This window comes from Somniosus microcephalus, chromosome 5, assembly GCF_052327205.1.
Source record: "Somniosus microcephalus isolate GS21.2 chromosome 5, FLI_Smic_1.0, whole genome shotgun sequence".
In the NCBI taxonomy this organism is placed as follows: domain Eukaryota; kingdom Metazoa; phylum Chordata; class Chondrichthyes; order Squaliformes; family Somniosidae; genus Somniosus; species Somniosus microcephalus.
In genome coordinates this window covers 232474742-232497002 of record NC_140991.1, presented here as the reverse complement: position 1 = coordinate 232497002, position 22261 = coordinate 232474742, and positions in this window count along the sequence as shown.

Genomic DNA, 22261 nt, shown 5'->3' with positions numbered 1-22261 from the left:
TTAAGCTGAATTTGTGCTCTAATCACTTGTTTTATTTCTTACTAGCTGGGGGTGCCCGGCGGTGCCGAGGCTTTTTTGAGGGCATGTTGTTGTTGGAAGAGAGAGAGGGAGCGACTGGGGGGAAGAGAGCGAGGGAAGGAGAGAGAGGGAAGGAGAGAGAGAGAGCGAGAGAGGGAAGGAAAGAGAGAGAGAGAGGGAAGGAGAGAGAGAGAGAGAGGGAAGGAGAGAGAGAGAGAGAGAGAGAGAGAGGGAAGGAGAGAGAGAGAGAGAGAGGGATGGAAGGAGAGAGAGAGGGAGATGGAGAGAGAGAGGGAAGGAGAGAGAGAGAGAGAGAGAGGGAAGGAGAGAGAGAGAGAGAGATGGAAGGAGAGAGAGAGAGGGAAGGAGAGAGAGAGAGAGAGAGAGAGAGAGAGAGATGGAAAGAGAGAGAGAGAGAGATGGAGAGAGAGAGAGAGAGAGGGAAGGAGAGAGAGAGAGAGAGAGAGAGGGAAGGAGAGAGAGGGGCAAGGAGAGAGAGAGAGAGAGAGAGAGTGAGAGATGGAAGGATAGAGAGAGAGATGGAAGGAGAGAGAGAGGGGGAAGGAGAGAGAGAGACAGGGAAGGAGAGAGAGAGAGAGAGGGAAGGAGAGAGAGAGAGGGAAGGAGAGAGAGAGAGGGAAGGAGAGAGAGAGAGAGAGGGAAGGAGAGAGAAAGGGAAAGAGAGAGGGGGAAGGAGAGAGAGAGAGGTGGAAGGAGAGAGAGAGAAAGGGGGAAGGAGAGGGAGAGAGAGAGGGAAGGAGAGAGAGAGAGAGAGAGGGGAGAGAGAGAGAGAGAGAGAGGGAAGGAGAGAGAGAGGGAAAGAGAGAGAGGGAAGGAGAGAGAGGGGGAAGGAGAGAGAGAGAGAGAGAGGGGGAAGGAGAGAGAGAGGGGGAAGGAGAGAGAGAGAGGGAGGGAAGGAGAGAGAGATGGGGTGAGAGAGAGAGAGAGACTGGGGGAGAGAGAGAGAGAGACTGGGGGAGAAGAGAGAGAGTTGGGGAGAAGAGAAAGAGAGAGAGATTAGGGGAAGAGAGATAGACTGGGAGTGTGAGAGAGAGAGAGCGAGAGAGACTGGAAGTGTGAGAGAGAGACTAGAAGTGTGAGAGACAGAGAGAGAGAGAGAGAGAGAGAGACTGGGAGTGAGAGAGAGAGAGACTGGGAGTGTGAGAGAGAGAGAGTCTGGGAGTGTGAGAGAGAGTGGGAGTGTGTGAGAGAGAGAGGGAGTGTGAGAGAGAGAGAGAGACTGGGAGTGTGAGAGAGAGAGAGAGACTGGGAGTGAGAGAGAGAGGGAGTGTGAGAGAGAGAGACTGGGAATGAGAGAGAGGCAGAGAGAGAGACAGAGAGACTGGGAGTGTGTGAGAGAGAGAGACTGGGAGTGTGTGAGAGAGAGAGAGACTGGGAGTGAGAGAGAGAGAGAGAGAGACTGGGAGTGTGAGAGCGAGAGAGAGAGAGAGCGAGAGAGCGAGAGCGAGAGCGAGAGAGAGTGAGAGAGAGCGAGAGAGAGCGAGAGAGAGCGAGAGAGCGAGAGGGCGAGAGAGAGAGAGAGAGGGCGAGAGCGAGAGAGAGAGAGCGAGAGAGCGAGAGCGAGAGCGAGAGAGAGAGCGAGAGAGGGCGAGAGAGAGAGAGAGAGAGCGAGAGAGAGCGAGAGAGAGCGAGAGCGAGAGAGAGAGAGAGAGCGAGAGCGAGAGAGAGAGAGAGAGAGAGGGACACTGACTGGGGGAGAGCGCGAAATTTGAATGAAGGGAAACGGCTGAAAGGAGAAAAGGAGCAAAGAGAGGTAACTGCACCTAGAGAGAGAGAGACGGAGCGAGAGAGCGTGAGAGAGAGAGAGGAGAGGAAACACCAGCTGGAGAGAAAAAGCTGGAGAGAGAGAGAAACAGAGGCCTGAACCGCGAGACCGGAGACCGGGAGGAGCAGCCCGAACCAGGACAGTAAATAAGAGGCCTGGGGAGGGTGAACCCGAGAACGCGAGGCCCAGAGACCGCGGGATCGGAGACCGGGAGGAGCGGCCCGAACCGGGAAAACGAGTAAGAGGCCTGGGGAGGGCGAACCCGAGACCGCGAGGTCGGAGAACGGGAGGAGCGGCCCGAACCGGGAAAACGAGTAAGAGGCCTGGGGAGGGTGAACCCGAGACCGTGAGGTCGGAGAACGGGAGGAGCGGCCCGAACCGGGAAAACGAGTAAGAGGCCTGGGGAGGGTGAACCCGAGACCGCGAGGCCCAGAGACCGCGGGAACGGAGACCGGGAGACCAGGGCAGAAAACAGCCTGGTGAGTCAAAAAACCCGGGGGCCTGAGACCGACACGACGACGCGAGGAGATCCGCCCAGAGCGCGGAAAGCGAATGAGTCCGGGGCACGGAGAGTGGACGAGTTTGGAACACGGAGAGAGAGAGCGAGTCCGAGACCCGGAGAGCGAGTGAGAGAGTCGGAAGAAAAAAAAAAAAAAAAACCGGAGAAATAAGTTTTGCCTAATTCTACCTAAGTTTCATTTTAGTTAAAGTTAGTTCGGAAAAAGTTTAATTTTATTTAAATTTAGTTCGAAAAAAACCTGAAAAAAGAACAAACCCGCGAGGAAAAGGAATAGAAACCCGAGAGAAACGATAAACTACCCGAACCAAGAGCCTGTGAGAGAAAGAGAAAGATAAACCTTTAAGAACAGCTATATCAAAGATGAACCCCTGAAAAACTCCCAATTTTGGACCTAAAAGTGGGCTAAGGTGGAACACGACACAAAAAAGAGGAAAAAAAAAGATATCTATCTGAGACAAAAAACAAACGACTACAATGAGCAGGGAAATGATATATCCTGAGCAATGCACAAAAAATAAAGCAAAGGAAAAATACAAGTACACAACACTAAAAAATAACCCAGAGATCCTCTACGTTGACTATACCACACACAAAGGGACTAAGCTGAAGAACAACCTCATACTCTACACCGAATACGTCACCTCCTGGAAGGAGACTTTACAAAAACACTACGCATACGTCTCCAGTGAAGGTATTGGCAGTGGAGGCAGACTGAAAATATGTAAAGATGGAAACCTAGATAAAGATGACCCCCTGCTAACCATAAGCTACTACAACAAAAATAGAAAGATCATGATACAGGGGAATGTGGAAAATCTGGACTCCTTCGAAAAGGAATTCCCCCAGTTGAAAACTAAGGCAGACACAAAGAGGACCAATGGACGGGAAGCAAAAGAGAGTCGAACAGAGGATGATGAGAGCCAAGTGGAGGAAGAAGAAGAGAGACCAGCAGAGGAAAACACCTCCCTGTCCATCTCCACCCCCCCCACACCTCTCAACGAAAACAAAATGATGAAAGAGAATCTGGCCAAACTAGAACTTGATTTCAACGAATACAGAGAAACACTGGCCAAGAATCTGAAGGAGGAATTCAAACAGCTAAAAACGGAACACGAGTCCACCATCCACAAGCTGAGAAAGACCATAGAGGAGCAAAGAAATGAGATCAAAGAACTCCGTACTCAACTAAACAAAACGAAGGAGACCGTAGAAAGGCTCAGCAGGCAACACAAACCTCTGAAGGTCCAAAAACCTGAGGACACAAAAACAACACACACAAGGACACAGAACCCGCCGGATGCCACCCCACACGAAGACACACCGAAAGCCACAAACCCCGCTCCAACCAGCCCTCAGTCGAATCATGCCCAGACTACTGCTACCCAGTCCTCACACACAGGAACACAAAAACCGACAGATACCCCCCCAAACGAGGACACACCGAAAGCCCCAAACCCCGCTCCTGCGACACAACACATCCCAGAAACCCAGCCAACAACCAGCCACCAGGCGAGTCCTACCCAGACTACTGTTACCCAGTCTGAAAAACCAGCCCCTCAGGCGGTCCTGCTGACCGACTCCAACGGAAAGTTCCTGGACCCCCAGAGGCTGTTCCCAGACCATCAAGTCCTGAAAAAATGGTGCAGCAACACATAACAAGCAATGAAGATCCTGAACAAAGAATCCCTTGGAAGCCCCAAATGGATTGTGATCCACACAGGCACGAACGACCTACGCACCCTACAGGAAGGCACTGCTAGGGCGGTGAGCAGGATGGCGGAAAAGGCCAGCAGGGAATTCCCCAAGGCGCGGATCGGGATCTCCACACTACTGCCCAGAAAGGACACCCCAGCCTATATAATCCACAACACCAACAGGGAGATCGACACGAGATGTTCTGTCCTCCCCAACGTCTCCCTGGCCCATCATCCAAACATCAACACAAGGGACCTCTATGACGAAATACATCTACTCAAACAGCGGATGTGGGTCTTCGCAAGAAACCTCATAAACACTGCCAAAAGACGCAGCCCTCCAACCCCCTCTACCATTGGGAGCCCAAACAGGACCACCAATGTCCCCCACCCCCCATTACAAAACCAACAACAGAACCGTGCTTTTATACCTGACCCAAGACCCCCCTCTAGACCACAGACTGTAGACCAAGAACTGAGAAAGATCATGACGATGCTGAACAGCCTGATAGAAAGCCGGAGAAATTATTAATATTGTTATTTATCATTATCATTATTGTTATCTTATCAGTATTATTACTATTATTAGATAGATATATGTGCATGCCTCATGAAATTTATACTAAATCATCATTTAGCATTATAGAAAATAGTGTTTCCACACTCATCCCACAAAATAGGTCCATTTTATTTCGTTTTATTGAACTATATAAATGCGTTCTTTCCACATAAGCTGCTGGAATATCCAGGGCCTCCGCTCCTCAACTTTTGGGATGAAGAGTACAGACCCTGAATTCCTAAAAGCTATAAAAGACATTGATATAATTGTGTTAACAGAAACATGGTGCCAAAAGGACGTGCCGACCCACTGTCCTCCAATGTACCATGAAATCATTGTGCCCTCAGTACAGAACACTAAAACACGCAAGTGCAGAACCACCGGGGGAATATTGGTGTGGTATAAGGGAGAACTGGACAAACACATCTCACCGGTAAAACAGGGAAAATCACACGTATGGCTAAAACTAGATAAAAATATAGGAATAGCAAAAAAAGATGTTTACTTATGTGCGATCTACATACCTCCAATAGAATCGCCATATTTCGAAGAGGAGTTATTTGATACTCTCCACATGGAAATCAGCCATTTCCAGGCCCAAGGAAAGGTGATAATATGTGGGGACCTAAATGCAAGGACCGGTTGTGAACCTGACTTCATAGACCCACAGGGAAACAACCATGTGTTTGGCCAGACCCCTTTAGATGTCACACCAGCCATCGCAAATCGGAACAACCTTGATCGTGAAATAAATAAAAGCGGTAGGGAGGTAGTGCAACTCTGCCGAGCCTTAGGCCTGTACATAGTTAACGGTAGGTTCAGAGGGGACTCCCTAGGGAGACTCACATACTCCTCAACTCTTGGGTCTAGTGTGGTGGACTATACAATCACTGACCTGGACCCCTGCGATATCAACTCATTCACTGTCAGGCAGCAATCCCCCCTCTCAGACCATAACCAAATAAATATGTACCTTAAACTTTCTGCCCAAACTACAGACACAAAAAAGGAACCCAGTAAGCTCCATAAAATAAACCAGACATACAGATGGGCCCCAGACAGTGGAGAAAAATTCATCACAGCACTAAAGTCACCTGACCTCACAAGTGAAATATCAAAATTTAAAGAAAACCCATACGAGATCACCAGAGATGGTGTAAACATGGCCATAGAGGATATAAATATGATCTTCCATGAGGCAGCTGTAAAAGCCGACCTTGTGAAACAGAAGAGGAAGCGTCACAAAAGACAAAATAAAAATAAGAAATGGTTTGACCACGAATGCAAAAATGCCAGAAAAGACCTGAGAAAAATATCAAACCAAAAGCATCGCCAACCAAACAATCCGGACCTACGTACTAGATACAATGAAACCCTCAAAAGATATAAACACACCATTAGGAACAAAACACAAAACTATACCCACAAAATACTCGAAGAAATTGAAAACTCCACCAATCCAAAACAATTCTGGGAAATGTGGAATAACCTGAGTACAACACAATTGCAAGCATTACCAATCCAAGATGGCGACATCTGGAGAACACATTTTGAAAACCTCTACAAAGACATCCCAATAAACGAAACAAACCCAAGTCAACATCAGGTCACAGAAAAACTCCACACATTAGAAGCAACAATTAAAGACAACCAAAACCCTCTAGACTCCCCAATCACATGGAAAGAACTGGCCACAAAAACAAAATCTCTCCACCTAAAGAAAGCCTGTGGCCCAGACAACATCAAAAATGAAATGCTCAAGTTCAGCAATATGGAGATGCAGGGTGCGGTACTCAAATTATTCAACATCATATTACGTTCAGGCTGTTTTCCCGATATCTGGTGCCAAGGACTAATCTCCCCCATATATAAAAGTGGAAACAAATCAGACCCAAATAACTACCGCGGCATCTGTGTCAACAGTTGTCTAGGGAAGTTATTCTGCAGTATTCTAAATAGTAGATTACTTGATTTTCTTAACAAACATAATATCCTCAGAAAAAACCAAATAGGCTTTCTTCCAAAACACCGCACCGCCGACCATATCTATACCCTTCACACCCTCATTGAAAAACATATACACCAAACAAAAAATGGGAAAATATTCACCTGTTTCATCGACTTCAAGAAAGCCTTTGACTCTATATGGCACGAAGGGCTCTATTATAAACTTCTTCAGTGTGGAATAGGGGGCAAAGTCTATGACCTTATTAAATCAATGTATCTGAAAAACAAATGCGGGGTCAAAATTGGAGACAAACGCACCGATTTCTTCACCCAGAGAAGAGGCGTCCGGCAGGGCTGCAATTTGAGCCTGACCCTGTTCAACATATACATAAATGAATTAGCAGACATGCTGGAGCAAAGCGAGTCACCAGGTCTCCGTCTCCTGGATGGAGAAGTGAAATCCCTGTTCTATGCGGACGACCTGGTTCTGCTGTCTCCCACAGAACAGGGATTACAGCAACAACTAGACCTACTCAACAAATACTGCCAAAATTGGGCTCTAACAGTAAATCTAAAGAAAACCAACATCATGATTTTTCAAAAAAGGCCCAGATGTCAGGAAAACAAATACCAGTTTACCCTCAGTGATACCACTATAGGACACACCTACCTTGGTCTAACTATTACAGCATCAGGGAGCTTCAGCATAGCAGTGAATGCACTAAAAGAAAAAGCCCGAAGAGCCCTATATGCAATAAAAAGAAAATTCTACAACATCCAAATCCCAATCAAAATCTGGCTCAAAATATTTGACAGCATAATCCTGCCCATTGCACTGTACGGTAGTGAAGTATGGGGCCCGCTAAATCACCAAAGCTACACTAAATGGGAAAAACACACAATAGAAGCCCTACATGCAGAATTCTGCCGAAGCATCCTTCGCACCCAAAGAAAAACGCCAACAAATGCATGCAGAGCCGAACTAGGCAGATACCCACTGATAATAAACATCCAAAAACGAGCACTAAACTTCCTAAATCACCTCAAATCTAGCTCCCCAGACACCCTTCATTTCAAAGCCTTTCAGACCCAAGAGCTAAACCCAGAAAAGAGTCCCCTGAGTCAGCTGCTACTGAAACTAAGTACTCAGCCGGACCCTGACCAGCCCCAGACCAACACAGCCGTCCAAACACCAATCCGAGTGAACCAAATCATTAAAAAATGCAAAGAAGCCTACCTGGAACATTGGAACAAAATAACCGAAAGCCAAAGCAGATTAGAATGTTACCGGGCCCTAAAAAGAGAATATAAACTGGCAGACTACCTCACGACCATCAGAGACACAAAACAGAGACAGACCCTCACCATGTACAGACTAAGCGACCACCAACTGGAAATTGAAAAAGGCAGATACAAGAAATCCTGGCAGCCTAGAGAGAATAGAATATGCGATCAATGTCTGGCCGGCGAGGTTGAAACAGAGATGCATTTCCTCCTAAAATGCAAAAAATTCAACACATCAAGAAACATATTATTCAACAAGCTAAGCCAAACAACCCCAGATTTCAAGGAATTGGATGACCTGTCAAAATTGAGATTAGTCCTGGGAGAAGGAGACAGACCATACCTTGGGGCCAAATATGTAACAACATGTCACAACCTGAGGACTGTTTAAAATTAAGACTGTTTAAAATTAATATTGAACGTACCAAATGAAGTACAAAGACTGTTTAAAATTAATATTGTTTAAAAGTAATATTGTATGTACCCAACAAATGTCAAATCGATTGACACCTACAGAATGTTGGAAAACTGTACCTTTTTGCTATGTAAGCTTTGGCAATATGGTTCTCTGTAAACTTTCATGCCAATAATGCATTTGAATTGGAATTGGAATTGGACTGGGAGTGTGAGTGAGAGAGAGAGAGAGACTGGGAGTGGGAGTGAGAGAGAGAGAGAGAGAGAGAGACTGGGAGTGAGAGAGAGAGAGAGAGACTGGGAGTGAGAGAGAGAGAGAGAGAGAGAGAGAGTGGGAGTGTGTGAGAGAGAGAGAGTGGGAGTGTGTGAGAGAGAGAGAGAGAAAGAGTAGGAATGTGAGAAGGAGAGAGAGAGAGAGAGAGAGAGTGGGAGTGTGAGAGAGAGAGAGTGGGAGTGTGAGAGAGAGAGAGAGAGTGTGGGAGTGGGGGAGAGAGAGAGAGAGAGAGAGAGAGTGGGAGTGTGTGAAAGAGAGAGAGAGAGAGAGTGGGAGTGTGTGAGAGAGAGACAGAGAGTGGGAGTGTGTGAGAGAGAGAGCGAGAGAGAGACTGGGAGTGTGTGAGAGAGAGAGACTGGAAGTGTGAGAGAGAGAGAGACTGGGAGTGTGAGAGAGAGTGGGAGTGTGTGAGAGAGAGAGAGACTGGGAGTGTGAGAGAGAGAGAGACTGGGAGTGTGAGAGAGAGAGAGAGACTGGGAGTGTGAGAGAGAGGGAGGGGGAGTGTGAGAGAGAGAGACTGGGAGTGAGAGAGAGAGAGAGAGAGGACTGGGAGTGTGTGAGAGAGAGAGACTGGGAGTGTGTGAGAGAGCGAGACTGGGAGTGAGAGAGAGAGAGAGAGAGAGACTGGGAGTGTGTGAGAGAGAGAGGCTGGGAGTGTGTGAGAGAGAGAGACTGGGAGTGAGAGAGAGAGAGAGACTGGGAGTGAGAGAGAGAGAGTGACTGGGAGTGTGAGAGAGAGAGAGAGAGAGACTGGGAGTGAGAGAGAGAGAGACTGGGAGTGAGAGAGAGAGAAAGATTGGGAGTGAGAGAGAGAGAGAGAGAGAGAGAGAGAGAGACTGGGAATGTGAGAGAGAGAGAGAGAGAGACTGGGAGTGAGAGAGAGAGAGAGACTGGAGTGAGAGAGCGAGAGAGAGAGAGTGAGATTGTGTGAGAGAGAGAGAGAGAGAGTGGGAGTGTGAGAGAGAGAGAGAGAGAGAGGAAGTGTGAGAGAGAGAGAGAGCGGGAGTGTGTGAGAGAGAGAGAGAGAGAGTGGGAGTGTGAGAGAGAGAGAGAGAGAGAGGAAGTGTGAGAGAGAGAGAGCGGGAGTGTGTGAGAGAGAGAGAGAGAGTGGGAGTGTGAGAGAGAGAGAGCGAGAGGGAGAGAGAGTGGGAGTATGTGAGAGAGAGATAGAGAGAGAGATTGGGAGTGTGTGAGAGAGAGAGAGAGAGAGTGGGAGTGTGTGTGTGAGAGAGAGAGAGAGTGGAGTGTGTGAGAGAGAGAGAGAGAGAGAGAGAGACTGGGAGTGTGTGAGAGAGAGAGAGACTGGAGTGTGTGAGAGAGAGAGAGACTGGGAGTGTGTGAGAGAGAGAGAGACTGGAGTGTGAGAGAGAGAGCGAGACTGGGCTATTGGGAGACTTCCTAGGAAGACCCACCTATTGCTCACCTCTTGGCTTCAGCACCGTAGACTATATGATTACGGATCTGGACCCATCCTCTTTCAGAACATTCACAGTCAAACCACAAACAACACTGTCAGATCACAGTCAAATTACTGCATATCTTGAAAGGACAGAAACAACCAACACAGAAACACAATCCAGTAAGCTGTACAACATTAAAAAATCTTACAGATGGGCCAAAAACAGCACGGAAAAATACCAGAAAGCAATTAGCAATCAAACAACTCAAGCTCTCTTGGACACCTTTCTGGAAAATACATACACACACAATAAAGAAGGCGTAACCGGGCAGTGAATAACCTAAATATTATACAAAGGTGGGGACAAAGTTGACCCAAATAACTATCGAGGCATCTGTGTAAACAGTAACCTGGGGAAGGTTTTCTGTAGTATCATAAACAAAAGACTTATAAACTTCCTTGAGGAGCACAGTGTCTTGAGTAAAAGCCAAATTTGATTCCTACCAAACTATAGAACATCAGATCATATCTTCACCCTACAGACCCTAATTGACAAACATGTTCATCAAAACAAAAGCAAAATTTTTGCCTGCTTTATAGATTTCCAGAAGGCTTTCGATTCCATCTGGCGCAACGGTCTATTCTTGAAACTCATGGAAAGTGGTATAGGGCGATAAACATATGATGTAATTAAATCAATGTATACAAACAATAAATGTGCAGTTAAAATTGGAGACAAACAAACAAAATACTTCCCACAGGAGCGTGGTGTGACGCAGGGCTCGCCCATCTCACCGACACTCTTTAATATTTACATAAATGAATTGGCAAAACTACTTGAACAATCTACAGCACCCGGCCTCACCCTATATGAATCCAAGGTTAAATTCCTCCTCTATGCAGATGACCTGGTTCTGCTGTCACCAACTAAGGAGGGTCTACAACAGAACCTGGATCTGCTGGAGTCATTCTGTCAGACCTGGGCCCTGACAATAAACCACCAAAAAACCAAAGTCCTTGTGTTCCAGCAAAGATCCAGACATCAGGGACCCAGAATAAATTTCACACTAGGAACAACTAAATTGAACAAACCACTAACTACACATACTTGGGCTTAAAAATCAGCTCTATGGGAAATTTTCGTCTGGCTGTGAATGAACTGAAAGAGAAAGCTAGAAGGGCTTTCTATGCCATTAAAAGATCAATCCAAATAGAAATCCCAATTAGCATTTGGCTCAAAATTTTAAAATCAGTAATTCAACCAATTGCACTCTATGGAAGTGAGGTGTGGGGACCGCTAACACAACAAGAATTTGCAAAATGGGACAAACACCCAATTGAGATCCTACATGCAGAATTCTGTAAAAGTATCCTCCGGACTCAAAGGAAAACCGTAAACAATGCATGCACGGCAGAACTAGGCCAATATCCATTAATAATTACTATCCAAAAAAGAGCCATCAAATTTTGGAAACACCTAAAAATGAGCAACCCCCACTGCTATCATTACGAAGCCCTGAAATGCCAAGAGAGGACCATAAAGAAGAATACCCTCAGTCAACTAGTCCTGGGACTCAGTGAAGCAACCACTAACACTACTAACAATAACCAGCCGCAGGACAGTGACATTGTAGCACAGAGAATTCGACCCAACACAATTGTCACTAAGCAAAAGGAAAAATACCTGTCATATTGGGCAGAAACAACAAAAACCCAAAACAAACTCAATTGCTACTTGGCCCTAAACAGACAATACAACATGGCTGAATACCTGACCATGGTAAAGGATAGCAAACTGAAAAAAACCTTGACAAGGTACAGACTTAGTGAACATAGCCTGGCCATCGAAAAAGGCAGACACAGACAGAGCCGGCTGCCAAGAGAGGACAGGATATGCTTTCACTGCAGTCAGGGAGTGGTGGAGACAGAGATGCACTTCCTCACAGCTTGTGGAAAATATCAGGGCATCAGGGAGAATTTCTACCAAAAATTCACACAAATATTCCCTGAATTCTGAAATTTGAATGACGACCCAAAACTCCCATACCTACTAGCGGAACAGAGAAACTGTGTAACCTTAGCGGTACACTATGTTACAGCTTGCCATAAACAGAGGGACAACCAGTAAACCTAAGAAAAGAGTATATACAAATTATACGAATGTATATTTATACACTCAGGGATATATCTGTTTATACAATGTATGAATAGATCTGCGTTTATGTGTTCAACCATAAATGTATTTCGATGCTTTGGCAACATAAGATGTACCTTATCATGCCAATAAAGCGATTTGAATTGAATTGAATTGAATTGATAGAGAGACAGGGAAGGAGAGAGAGAGAGAGATGGTAGGAGAGATAGAGAGAGGGAAGGAGAGAGAGAGAGACAGGGAAGGAGTAAGAGAGAGAGAGGGAAGGAGAGAGAGAGAGGCAGAGAGAGAGAGGGAAAGAGAGAGAGGGAAGGAGAGAGAGAGAGAGAGGGAAGGAGAGAGAGAGAGAGAGAGAGGGAAGGAGAGAGAGAGAGAGAGAGAGAGGGAAGGAGAGAGAGAGGGAGAGAGGGAAGGAGTGAGAGAGGGAGAGAGGGAAGGAGTGAGAGAGGGAAAGAGAGAGGGAAGGAGAGAGCGAGGGGGAAGGAGAGAGAGAGAGAGAGAGAGAGGGAAGGAGAGAGAGAGGGAAAGAGAGAGAGGGAAGGAGAGAGAGGGGGAAGGAGAGAGAGATAGGGGGAAGGAGAGAGAGAGAGAGGGGGAAGGAGAGAGAGAGAGAGAGAGGGAAGGAGAGAGAGATGGGGTGAGAGAGAGAGAGAGACTGGGGGAGAGACAGAGAGAGAGAGAGAGAGACTGGGGGAGAGAGAGATTGGGGGGAGAAGAGAAAGAGAGAGAGCTTGGGGGAAGAGAGAGAGACTGGGAGTGTGAGAGAGAGAGAGAGAGAGAGAGAGACTGGACGTTTGAGAGAGAGAGTGACTGGAAGTGTGAGAGAGAGAGAGAGACTGGGAGTGAGAGAGAGAGAGAAAGAATGGGAGTGTGAGAGAGAGAGAGCAGGAGTGTGTGAGAGAGAGAGAGAGAGAGAGTGGGAGTGTGTGAGAGAGAGAGAGAGAGAGAGAGAGAGAGAGTGGGAGTATGTGAGAGAGAGATAGAGAGAGAGATTGGGAGTGTGTGAGAGAGAGAGAGAGAGAGAGTGGGAGTGTGTGTGTGAGAGAGAGAGAGAGAGAGAGTGGGAGTGTGTGAGAGAGAGAGAGAGAGAGAGACTGGGAGTGTGTGAGAGAGAGAGACTGGGAGTGTGAGAGAGAGAGAGAGCGAGACTGGGCTATTGGGAGACTTCCTAGGAAGACCCACCTATTGCTCACCTCTTGGCTTCAGCACCGTAGACTATATGATTACGGATCTGGACCCATCCTCTTTGTGTGGTGAGACCGGTATAAAAACCGGAGAGAGGCGAGGCCCGAGACCAGTCGGGAGCAGCGAGGAGGAGCTCGGGAGAAAACCCGGCGACCAGCGAGGCCCGAGACCAGTCGGGAGCAGTGTGGTGAGACCGGTATAAAAACCGGAGAGAGGCGAGGCCTACCAACTCAGCAGCGGGGAGAGAGGTAAAAAGTAATCAGTGTGTGACGTCACCAGGGAGCAGGTAGGTGATTGGTTGGTGAGTATTTCTCTTTTTTCAATACAAGCTTGAATTCTGTGGTGTTAAATTTCTGTGGTGTAGTGGGGATAGTTGGTAAATAAAGCGCCCTAGAGCATACTTGTAACTGGGGTATTGAATACATTTTTAAAGTAATTAAAGGGGTAAGTCATGGCAGGAGAGTTCAGGCCCGTGCTCTGCTCCTCCTGCTCTATGTGGGAAGTCAGGGATGCTGCCAGTGTCCCTGATGACCATGTGTGCGGGAAATGCATCCAGCTGCAGCTACTTGTAGACCGCATTGCGGCGCTCGAGCTGTGGGTGGATGAATTTTGGAGCATGCGCGATGCTGAAAGGCTCGTGGATAACACGTTTAGCGAGTTGTGCACGCCTCAGGGTAGGGCAGCACAGCGGGTGACCATCAGGCGGAGCAACAAAGGCAGGCAGGTAGTGCAGGGAACCCCTGCGGACATCCCCCTTTCAAACAAGTATACCGCTTTGGATACTGTTGAGGGGGATGACTCACCAGGGGAAGGCAGCAGCGGCCAACTTCCTGGCACTGGGGGTGCTCCTGCTGCCCAGGAAGGGGGGAAAAAGAGTGGGAGAGCAATAGTGGTAGGGGATTCTATAGTAAGGGGAACAGATAGGCGTTTCTGTGGCCGTAGACGTGAATCCAGGATGGTTTGTTGCCTCCCTGGTGCCAGGGTCAAGGATGTCACTGAGCGGCTGCAGGGCATTCTGGAGGGGGAGGGAGAACAGCCAGTGGTCGTGGTCCACATTGGTACCAACGACATAGGTAAAAAGAGGGATGAGGTCCTGCAGCAAGAATTTAGGGAGCTAGGTGAAGGATTAAGGAGCAGGACCTCAAAGGTTGTAATCTCTGGATTACTCCCGGTGCCACGTGCTAGTAAGTATAGGAATAGGAAGATAGAACAGATGAATGCGTGGCTAAAGGGATGGTGCAGGGGGGAGGGCTTTAGTTTCCTGGATCACTGGGTCTGCTTCTGGGAAAGGTGGGACTTGTACAAGTCGGACGGTTTACACCTGAACCAGGGGGGAACCAATATCCTTGCGGGGAGGTTTGCTAGCACTGCTGGGGAGGGTTTAAATTAACTTGGCAGGGGGTTGGGGTACAGAGTGGAGCTATAGTAGGGGGTGATTTACGGCCAAATACAGAGGGAAAAACAAGTCAGCTGGGAAGGCAGAGCAAATATGTGAAGGCAAAAGAGAATATGGCAGGGCTGGAAGGCATTTATTTTAATGCAAGGAGTCTTGCAAATAAGGTGGATGAACTGAAGTTGTTGTTGAACACATGGGAGTACGATATTGTTGCTATCACGGAGACATGGTTGAGGGAGGGTCAGGACTGGCAGCTCAAAAGAGAGAGAGTATAGAATCTTCAGGCGAGACAGAGGGGGTGTAAAAGGGGAGGGGGTGTTGCAATATTAATTAAGGAGTCAATTACTGCTGTAAGGAGGGATGATATATTAGCGGGTTCCTCTAATGAGGCCATATGGGTAGAACTTAAAAACAAAAAGGGGGCAAGCACTTTGCTGGGAGTGTACTATAGGCCCCCAAACAGTCAGGGGGAGATAGAGGAACAGATATGTAGGCAAATCTCAGAAGTGCGAAAATAATAGGGTAATAATAGTGGGGGATTTCAACTTCCCCAATATAAATTGGGACAGTCAGAGTGTGAAAGGCTTAGAGGGTGCAGAATTCTTAAAGTGCATCCAGGAGAGCTTTTTGAGCCAACATGTAGAAAGTCCTACAAGAGAGGGGGCGGTACTGGACCTAATTCTGGGGAATGTAGCCGGGCAAGTGGTGGAAGTGTCAGTAGGAGAGCATTTTGGCGACAGTGACCATAATTCGGTCAGATTTAAGGTGGTCATGGAAAAAGACAAAGACGGCCCGGAAATAAGGGTTCTAAATTGGGGGAAGGCCGATTTTAATATGATAAGGCAGGATCTGGCCAAAGTGGACTGGAAGCAGCTGCTTATAGGAAAATCCACATCAAAACAGTGGGAGACTTTCAGAAGGGAAATAGAGAGAGTACAACGCCAACATGTTCCTGTAAAGGTCAAGGGTGGGACCAGCAAGCAAAGGGAACCTTGGATGACAAGGGATATACAAAAATGCATTAGAAATAAAAGGGGGGCTTTTGGCAGTTACAAAAGACTAAAGGCAGAAGAAGCCCTAAAGGAGTATAAAAAGTGCAGGGGCATACTTAAAAAAGAAATTAGGAGGGCGAGGAGGGGCCATGAAATAACACTGGCGAGCAAAATAAAGGAAAATCCTAAGATGTTTTATAAGTATATTAAGGGCAAGAGGATAACCAGGGAAAGGGTAGGGCCCATTAGGGACCAAAGTGGCAATCTGTGTGTAGAGCCAGAGGATGTAGGCGGGGTTTTAAATGAATTTTTTGCATCTGTGTTCACTATGGAGAAAGACGATGCAGACATAGAAATCGGGCAAGGGGACTGTGACATACTTGAACATATTAGCATCGAGAGGGAGGAGGTGGTAGCGGTTTTAGCGGGCCAAAAAGTGGATAAATCCCCAGGCCCGGACGTGATGTATCCCAGGCTGCTGTGGGAGGCAAGGGAGGAGATTGCAGGGGCTCTGACACTAATTTTCAGAACCTCTCTGGCCACAGGGGATGTACCAGAGGACTGGAGAACAGCTAACGTAGTACCATTATTCAAGAAGGGTAGCAGGGATAAACCAGGGAATTACAGGCCAGTGAGTCTAACATCTGTGGTGGGGAAATTATTGGAAAAAATTCTGAGGGACAAAATTAATCTCCACTTGGAGAGGCAAGGATTAATCGGGGATAGTCAGCATGGCTTTGTCAAGGGTAAATCATGTCTAACAAATCTGATCGAATTTTTCGAGGGGGTGACTAGTGGGGTGGATGAGGGAAATGCTGTGGATGTGGTTTACATGGACTTCAGTAAAGCTTTTGACAAAGTCCCGCATAGGAGACTGGTCAAGAAGGTAAGAGCCCATGGGATCCAGGGTGCCTTGGCGCGTTGGATCCTAAACTGGCTGAGTGGCAGGAGGCAGAGGGTGATGGTCGAAGGTTGCTTTTGTGACTGGAAGCCCGTGTCCAGTGGGGTACCTCAGGGATCGGTGCTGGGTCCCTTATTGTTTGTGATCTACATAAATGATTTGGATGAGAATGTAAAAGGTATGATCAGTAAGTTCGCAGATGACACGAAAATTGGTGGGGTGGTAAATTGCAAGGAGGAAAGCCTCCGGCTACAGGACGATATAAACGGGTTGGTCAGATGGGCGGAAAAGTGGCAAATGGAATTTAACCCTGAAAAGTGCGAGGTGATGCATTTTGGACGGACAAATAAGGCAAGGGAATACACAATGAGTGGTAGGACCCTAGGAAGTACAGAGGGTCAGAGGGACCTTGGTGTACATGTACATAGATCCCTGAAGGCAGCGGAGCAGGTAGATAAGGTGGTTAAAAAGGCATATGGGATACTTGCCTTCATTAGCCGAGGCATAGAATATAAGAGCAGGGAGGTTATGATGGAGCTGTACAAAATGCTGGTGAGGCCACAGCTGGGGTACTGTGTGCAGTTCTGGTCGCCTCACTATAGGAAGGATGTGATTGCTTTGGAGAGGGTGCAGAGAATATTCACCAGGATGTTACCTGGGATGGAGCGCCTCAGCTATGAAGAGAGGCTGGACAGGCTGGAGTTGTTTTCCTTGGAGCAGAGAAGGCTGAGGGGGGACCTGATTGAGGTGTACAAAATAATGAGGGGCGTAGATAGGGTAGATAAAGAGGAACTTTTCCCGTTAGTCGGGGGGGTCAATAACAAGGGGGCATAGATTCAGGGTAAGGGGCAGGAGATTTAGAGGGGATTTGAGGAGGAACTTTTTCACCCAGAGGGTGGTTGGAATGTGGAACTCAATGCCTGAAAGGGTGGTGGAGGCAGGAACCCTCACAACATTCAAGAAGCATTTGGATGAGCACTTGAAATGCCATTGCATACAAGGCTATGGACCAAATGCTGGAAAATGGGATTAGACTGGACAGGGATGGATGGGCGGCGCAGACACGATGGGCCGAAGGGCCTCTTTCTGTGCTGTAAAACTCTATGACTCTATGACTCTTTCAGAACATTCACAGTCAAACCACAAACAACACTGTCAGATCACAGTCAAATTACTGCATATCTTGAAAGGACAGAAACAACCAACACAGAAACACAATCCAGTAAGCTGTACAACATTAAAAAATCTTACAGATGGGCCAAAAACAGCACGGAAAAATACCAGAAAGCAATTAGCAATCAAACAACTCAAGCTCTCTTGGACACCTTTCTGGAAAATACATACACACACAACAAAGAAGGCGTAAACTGGGCAGTGAATAACCTAAATATTATTTTTGATAATTTGGCATCAATGTCAAACTTGAAAGTTCGCAAGAACAAACCCAAAACAAAAAACTACGAAAAATGGTTTGACTCCGATTGCCAGAACATGAGGAAAAAACTCAGAAAAATATCAAACCAAAAACACAGACAACCAGAAAACGAGGAATTACGCCTTACTTATTGTCAGGCACTAACACAATACAAAAACACACTCAGAACCAAGAAAGAGCAGTATATTAAGAATACACTCATCTCCATTGAGGAATCCATTGATTCCAATTGTTTCTGGGACAACTGGAATACATTACACGAAAAACAACACGACAAATTGGCCATTCAAAACGGAGACACATGGGAAAACCATTTTGAAAAATTATACCAGAAAAACACACTAAGCCCAGAGCAATTCCAAATATGCGAAAAACTGGCAAAGCTAGAATTTGCCATAAAAGATAACCAAAACCCGATAGACCCCATAATATCTGAAAAAGAGCTAATTGAAAAACTCAAGGACCTGCGACCAGGAAAAGCTTGCGATGCAGACGGCATCCTAAGTGAGATGATTAAACACACGGACGATAAAATGAAATTGGCTATACTGAAACTCTTCAACTTGGTTCTGAGTGTCAGTTACTTCCCTGATATCTGGAACAAAGGACTCATAACGCCCATATACAAAAGTGGGGACAAAGTTGACCCAAATAACTATCGAGGCATCTGTGTAAACAGTAACCTGGGGAAGGTTTTCTGTAGTATCATAAACAAAAGACTTATAAACTTCCTTGAGGAGCACAGTGTCTTGAGTAAAAGCCAAATTTGATTCCTACCAAACTATAGAACATCAGATCATATCTTCACCCTACAGACCCTAATTGACAAACATGTTCATCAAAACAAAAGCAAAATTTTTGCCTGCTTTATAGATTTCCAGAAGGCTTTCGATTCCATCTGGCGCAACGGTCTATTCTTGAAACTCATGGAAAGTGGTATAGGGCGATAAACATATGATGTAATTAAATCAATGTATACAAACAATAAATGTGCAGTTAAAATTGGAGACAAACAAACAAAATACTTCCCACAGGAGCGTGGTGTTACATAAATGAATTGGCAAAACTACTTGAACAATCTACAGCACCCGGCCTCACCCTATATGAATCCAAGGTTAAATTCCTCCTCTATGCAGATGACCTGGTTCTGCTGTCACCAACTAAGGAGGGTCTACAACAGAACCTGGATCTGCTGGAGTCATTCTGTCAGACCTGGGCCCTGACAATAAACCACCAAAAAACCAAAGTCCTTGTGTTCCAGCAAAGATCCAGACATCAGGGACCCAGAATAAATTTCACACTAGGAACAACTAAAATTGAACAAACCACTAACTACACATACTTGGGCTTAAAAATCAGCTCTATGGGAAATTTTCGTCTGGCTGTGAATGAACTGAAAGAGAAAGCTAGAAGGGCTTTCTATGCCATTAAAAGATCAATCCAAATAGAAATCCCAATTAGCATTTGGCTCAAAATTTTAAAATCAGTAATTCAACCAATTGCACTCTATGGAAGTGAGGTGTGGGGACCGCTAACACAACAAGAATTTGCAAAATGGGACAAACACCCAATTGAGATCCTACATGCAGAATTCTGTAAAAGTATCCTCCGAACTCAAAGGAAAACCGTAAACAATGCATGCACGGCAGAACTAGGCCAATATCCATTAATAATTACTATCCAAAAAAGAGCCATCAAATTTTGGAAACACCTAAAAATGAGCAACCCCCACTGCTATCATTACGAAGCCCTGAAATGCCAAGAGAGGACCATAAAGAAGAATACCCTCAGTCAACTAGTCCTGGGACTCAGTGAAGCAACCACTAACACTACTAACAATAACCAGCCGCAGGACAGTGACATCGTAGCACAGAGAATTCGACCCAACACAATTGTCACTAAGCAAAAGGAAAAATACCTGTCATATTGGGCAGAAACAACAAAAACCCAAAACAAACTCAATTGCTACTTGGCCCTAAACAGACAATACAACATGGCTGAATACCTGACCATGGTAAAGGATAGCAAACTGAAAAAAACCTTGACAAGGTACAGACTTAGTGAACATAGCCTGGCCATCGAAAAAGGCAGACACAGACAGAACCGGCTGCCAAGAGAGGACAGGATATGCTTTCACTGCAGTCAGGGAGTGGTGGAGACAGAGATGCACTTCCTCACAGCTTGTGGAAAATATCAGGGCATCAGGGAGAATTTCTACCAAAAATTCACACAAATATGCCCTGAATTCAGAAATTTGAATGACGACCAAAAACTCCCATACCTACTAGCGGAACAGAGAAACTGTGTAACCTTAGCGGTACACTATGTTACAGCTTGCCATAAACAGAGGGACAACCAGTAAACCTAAGAAAAGAGTATATACAAATTATACGAATGTATATTTATACACTCAGGGATATATCTGTTTATACAATGTATGAATAGATCTGCGTTTATGTGTTCAACCATAAATGTATTTCGATGCTTTGGCAACATAAGATGTACCTTATCATGCCAATAAAGCGATTTGAATTGAATTGAATTGAATTGATAGAGAGACAGGGAAGGAGAGAGAGAGAGATGGTAGGAGAGATAGAGAGAGGGAAGGAGAGAGAGAGAGACAGGGAAGGAGTAAGAGAGAGAGAGGGAAGGAGAGAGAGAGAGAGAGGGAAGGAGAGAGAGAGAGAGAGAGAGAGAGAGGGGGAAGGAGAGAGAGAGAGAGAGGGAAGGAGAGAGAGAGGGAGAGAGGGAAGGAGTGAGAGAGGGAGAGAGGGAAGGAGTGAGAGAGGGAAAGAGAGAGGGAAGGAGAGAGTGAGGGGGAAGGAGAGAGAGAGAGAGAGGGGGGGAAGGAGAGAGAGAGAGAGAGAGAGAGGGAAGGAGAGAGAGTGGGAAAGAAAGAGAGGGAAGGAGAGAGAGGGGGAAGGAGAGAGAGAGAGAGGGGGAAGGAGAGAGAGAGAGAGAGAGGGAAGGAGAGAGAGATGGGGTGAGAGAGAGAGAGAGACTGGGGGGAGAGAGAGAGAGAGAGAGAGAGAGAGAGAGAGACTGGGGGAGAAGAGAGAGAGAGATTGGGGGGAGAAGAGAAAGAGAGAGAGCTTGGGGGAAGAGAGAGAGACTGGGAGTGTGAGAGAGAGAGAGAGAGAGAGAGAGAGAGACTGGAAGTTTGAGAGAGAGAGTGACTGGAAGTGTGAGAGAGAGAGACTGGGAGTGAGAGAGAGAGAGAGAGAGAGAGACTGGGAGTGGGAGAGAGAGAGACTGAGAGTGAGAGAGAGAGAGAGAGAGACTGGGAGTGTGTGAGAGAGAAAGAGGGAGTGTGAGAGGGAGACTGGGAGTGAGAGAGAGAGAGAGAGAGAGAGAGACTGGGAGTGTGTGAGAGAGAGAGACTGGGAGTGTGTGTGAGAGAGAGAGATTGGGAGTGAGAGAGAGAGAGAGACTGGGAGTGAGAGAGAGAGAGAGAGAGAGACTGGGAGTGTGTGAGAGAGAGAGAGAGAGAATGGGAGTGTGTGTGAGAGAGAGAGAGAGAGAGAGAGAGAGAGAGAGACTGAGAGTGAGAGAGAGAGAGACTGGGAGTGAGAGAGAGAGAGAGAGAGAGAGAGAAAGATTGGGAGTGAGAGAGAGAGGTAGAGAGACTTGGAATGTGAGAGAGAGGGAGAGAGAGAGACTGGGTGTGTGTGAGAGAGAGAGCGAGAGAGACTGGGAGTGGGAGAGAGAGAGAGACTGGGAGTGTGTGAGAGAGAGAGAGAGTGGGAGTGTGTGAGAGAGAGAGAGAGAGAGTGAGAGTGAGAGTGAGAGTGAGAGAGAGAGAGAGAGAGAGAGAGAGTGGGAGTGAGAGAGAGAGAGAGAAATGAGTTGGCAAAACTACTTGAACAATCTACAGCACCCGGCCTCACCCTATATGAATCCAAGGTTAAATTCCTCCTCTATGCAGATGACCTTGTTCTGCTGTCACCAACTAAGGAGGGTCTACAACAGAACCTGGATCTGCTGGGGTCATTCTGTCAGACCTGGGCCCTGACAATAAACCACCAAAAAACCAAAGTCCTTGTGTTCCAGCAAAGATCCAGACATCAGGGACCCAGAATAAATTTCACACTAGGAACAACTAAAATTGAACAAACCACTAACTACACATACTTGGGCTTAAAAATCAGCTCTGTGGGAAATTTTTCATCTGGCTGTGAATGAACTGAAAGAGAAAGTTTAGAAGGGCTTTCTATGCCATTAAAAGATCAATCCAAATAGAAATCCCAATTAGCATTTGGCTCAAAATTTTTAAATCAGTAATTGAACCAATTGCACTCTGTGGCA